Source organism: Elaeis guineensis, chromosome 4 (assembly GCF_000442705.2).
Source record: "Elaeis guineensis isolate ETL-2024a chromosome 4, EG11, whole genome shotgun sequence".
Classification (NCBI taxonomy): domain Eukaryota; kingdom Viridiplantae; phylum Streptophyta; class Magnoliopsida; order Arecales; family Arecaceae; genus Elaeis; species Elaeis guineensis.
In genome coordinates this window covers 39,882,169-39,887,187 of record NC_025996.2, presented here as the reverse complement: position 1 = coordinate 39,887,187, position 5,019 = coordinate 39,882,169, and positions in this window count along the sequence as shown.

Here is a 5,019-nt window from a genome sequence, read left to right as displayed (position 1 = left end):
CTGATGGTGATTTAGAATGGAGTGCTATCTGACAGACTGTCTAAGGCTGTGTAGGCCATCTCAAACCTATGTGTGACCACTTGCTCGAAGATTCGACGACCAACCTCCTATCCTGAGGAGTCTCGAATCGATAGTACTCCTGCAAGTAGAAGCAAACGTGTATCATTATTTAAATAAAATTCAAATCTATCGTGAAATTTAAAAATTAAACACTTTTGACTTATTCGAAACATCTTCCAAGCTCCATCACGAGCCTCCGATGACTAAGTAAAAAACTCATTCACTGGCCCCAACATCAATCATCGATGATCTCGATAATGACATGAAGCACAGAGGTCTCTATAAAGATGCTACAAAATTTATTTTGAACAATAAATGTTAGGCTCTATAATGGCTAAATTTTAAACATATTTAGTAAAGATATAGTACTTATGAGTGACTCTGAATGTGGATGAGCTCTCTATCCTCTGACTGAGTTAGAGGTGCCGTGAGCTTGGTGCGTCCTCTACCACGCCACTAACTCCGAGAGCTAGATGCTACTTCGTATGACTGTGGGGTCACTAGTGACCCACTAGCATCCGAACCTGAGAGTATCAAGACATCATAAAGAATGCTATATGAGATAATAAAGATAAAATAACATAAAAAAAAATCTAAAGTATTAGAGTTTACCTGTAAATACGTGTGCCATAGAACCATACAAGCTGGCTACATGAGAGTCTCCTCTCTAGCTCTCTCCTCGGTTATAATAGCTCTGATCTTGAAAAGATATGATCTATAATCTATGAAAATAAAAATAACTATATATCATATTAGAATTAAATATGTACCAGAATAAAATAATTATGTATCATATTTATTTAACTGTATATTATAATACCTTAACTTTGTACCAAAAGACCAACACATTATTATGTACTGCTGGATGAGAATCATTTTTCTGCTGATACACTACAGATACTAACTAACAATCTTACATAACATCTTTTCTTGGGTAGTTACCTAGCATATTATGACATCTGGCTGCTTTTCATGCTCGGTATTATGTAGAGTCTGATCTCTCTAATGGAGATCGACATCGATTGGTGGGTCAAGAGATAGATTTGCTGTGGTGCACTATCTACTGCAGATCAAGGACAACGTTAAAGAAGTTATGTTCATAAAATCTAAAGAATGTTTGGTATCCTTCAGATGGTGGCAATGTAAGACAAGTATGTGCATGAGAGTCAGAGATAGGAAAGTTTATCACAAGCGAGGAGCACTACTCATCGGCCTCTTCAGATATTTGGTATCCTTTGATTCTTCTTCATCTTCTTCCTCTCTTCCACTTCTTCATCTTCTTCCTCCTTTTCTTTTCCTTTTTGGATAGATTATCTTTAAAACAAACTCAGAATTATCTACTTCATCATGTTGGCCATCACATAGGAGAAAACCTAGAGCATCCAACTTTACGTCTATAAAAGACTGATGAACTCTAGATGTTTTGTTCTCTTGAAAGCATTTTGATAAATGGGACTCTTCTTCTTCTTCGAGTGTGTAATAAATGGTTCGGGACTTAATTTTATATACAACCCATCATTTTTTTCTTCCTCTCTCCTTTGATGGGAATGGAGTATAATATACTTGAACAGCTTATTGGGCTAGTACAAAGGGATCATTGATATATGCCTTTAATCCATGTTTGATTTCAATAAGTTTATGCCGTAGATCAACCTTTATATAATTGTCGATATCAAACCATTGGCACTTAAACAGAATGACACTACTACCTCCAAAGTAAGTCAACTTGATTATTTCTTCGATGATTTTATAGTAATCACTCTCTACCTCTACCTACCAGCTATCTTTTATACACACACCACTGTTCATTATACTCTTATGATATCTATATTGCTGTATGTAAAATTTAAAACCATTTACATTACATCCATTATAACATGTCATATCTCTTACAAGGATAACGAGCCCATCCTTGAACTAAGAGTGCAACATTTTCAAAAGTATAATCACAAAGTACTTGACACTTTCTTTATATTCAGTAAAAATCCCCCATCGACTACTCGACGGTCCATCCAATTATGGTCCATGGCACACTATCTAAAGATTCTGTATATACAAATACAAGATAAAATTTTACCAAATATTTTATTATTTAAAATAGCTTACATAATAAATACATCCTATCATCAACTAATAGGTATAGAAGGTCTATGCCATTTAAAATTGCATTAATTCTATAGGTCAATTATAGTAATCAAGTGATATACAATTAGGGCCGAAAAAAATTTCAGCAGTATTTTTTTTAGTTCTTTCGATACGGCTAAAAATATGTGAGGAGAACTAAAAAAAATATTATTTAAAATTTCTCTCGAATCCTCAACATATCATTTAATCACTATAATTATCTATAAAATTATTTATAATTCTTAAACTATCTAAGCTAGACAGTCAATTGATCAATGTACATAATTTTTTCATCTATATAAAAATATATAAATATATAAATACCATAGAATATGTATATTAATCAAAAGATGGGTCTATTGTTATATGCAATGTAATATTTTTAAAAACAAATGACTGAGTAGGTAAAAAAGAATAAAAAGCAGATCATCCAACAAAGTAAGCAAGGGAAAGAGAGAAAGAAAAAAGCTCAGATCTGCTATTGAAAAATAAGACATTACAAGTTTCTTTACACCTTTAATCATGAGGTGATTGTAAGTGGTTGCCTGTAATGTAACAGACCGTCCAAGCTTGTCTTGCAACTACAACAATAAGAATAGAAATGCATCACCTCCATCTCTCTCTAGACTCTTTAGGCACATCTCGCTCAGGCAGTCATCTTAGCCTCTTTATGAATACATTACTGCTGGTTTTAGATTGGATGCAGGCTAGAAGTATCGGGCCCACTCTTGGGCTGGGCTCAAATCGAACTTAGGCCAGACTAAAATATTCATAATAATATTCTTAAAATGAATAATATTATTAATTTAAATTAATTAAATATTATTAATTTAAAACTAATTTAACTAAATTTAATTAAATATTATTAATTTAATTTAAATATTAAATTTAATTTAGCTAATATTAATATTTTTCTAATAATACTGTTAGAAGATGCAATATCTATTCTAATAAAATAAAAACTTAAAAATAGTGCTTAAATCAAGACCAACCAAGTAAACAAGAGAAAGAGAAAAAGAAGAAGTTTCAGATTTGCCATTAAAAAATAAGGTATTGCAAGTTCTTCTGCACCTTTAACCATGAGGTTGCTATAAGTGGTTGCCTATGATGTAACAAGCTGTCCAAGCTTACCCTACAACTACAACAATAAGAACAAAAATGCATCACCTCCATCTCTCTCTAGACTCTTTAGGCACATATCGCATAAGCAATCATCATAGCCTCTTTATGAATAGAGCACTGCTAGTTTTAGATTAGATGTGAACCGGCACCTCGGACCTACTCTTTGGCCAAAGATATGTCCGAGCTCGGTTTGAAATTCAAATGGACCCTGTAATTAGGCCCAAGTCCGATCTAAACTATTTCAAACCTAGTTCAAAGTCTGACCTAAATTCCGACCAGCCTGAAGCCTATCGGATTGCTCGAGCCTATTCCAACCCTAATCATAGTTAAATAAAATACTTAATTAATTAAACATGAAATTGAAATTAATTAACATATTAAAATAAAAGAACTTCTAGATGGCTCTACAGATAAATTTAATATATTATTAAAACTAATAATAATATATTTATTATTATTATTAAAATAAAAAGACTTTTAGTGATAGTGATAGAGCCATCGCTAATACTCACAGTAGGTCTGGTGGCATGGTGCTCTAGTGGCTCGATGCTTTGGAGGGAGGTGGGGCCGTAGGTCCGATCCAGTGAGGGGAGGGGTGGGAGGAGAAGTGGGAGATAGTGGAGGGTCTGATTTGGCAAGGGGAGGGGCGGGAAAAGAAGGGGAGGCTACCGCGGGTCCGATTTGGTAAGGGATGGGTGGGGGGAGAACGAGGAGATGACAGGGGGCCGATCTGGCAAGGGGAGCGATGGGGGAAGAAGTGGGAGGCGGTGGGGTTCCGATTCGGTAAGAGAAGGCGCAGGGGGCTGATCTGACAAGAGGAGGTGGTGGGGTGAGAAGGTGGAGGTGGTGGGGTCCCGATCCAGGAAGGGAAGGGGTGGGGGACCGATCTGCCAAGGGGAGGGGTTGGGGGTCGATCCCGTGGAGGGAGAAGGGAGAGGTGGCCGACAACCCGATCCGATAAGGGAAGGCAGCGGGGGGCCGATCCGACAAAGAGATGCAGCAAGGGGCTGTCTTGTTATGCCACATTTTCAGATGTGTGGAGTACCTCCACCAGGATATCAATAAAGAAAACTCTCTAAAAGGGAATGAAACACATTGAAGAAGAACAGTCTTTCTGATTACAGCAGCCTTGTAAATCATATCAGCAGGATTTCTTCCTTCAATTTGAACTCTTTCTCCGTCAAATCTAAAATCCATCTTTTGAGACCTGAAAGCACACTTGATAAAGCCTCCAAAATCAAAAAAATTAAGATCTGAAACTCCTCTTGGGTGGTGAAGAGGGGGCACTCAAAACAGGGGCGTGCACAAGGGGGGCGCTAATTTGTAGTGCCTCCTTTCTTTCCTTTTTGGGTTGGCGGCCAAAAAACCTAGGTTTCTTGGTTCTAGGGCTTGGAGAAGATAGAGAGAGAGAAAAGAGAGAAAGAGAGAGAAAGTTCAGAAGAAAATGATTTGATTGATTGAACCATCCATACAAATCCTAAATACAAAGGTATTTATATAAGATCAATGTGACCCAACTACAAAACTCCCTTGGCTAACTTGATATGAGATTTGTGCTAACCCAAACCCATGTATACCCATGATTTGAATAAATTATCTATCTAGGACTCAAATCTAGCCCAAAATAAGTTATCCCCTTGAAGCTCAAGTCTCTTGAACCTCAAGATCTGAAAGACTGATAGCCTTTCGTCCTAGGACCCAAACTAGTCCTAG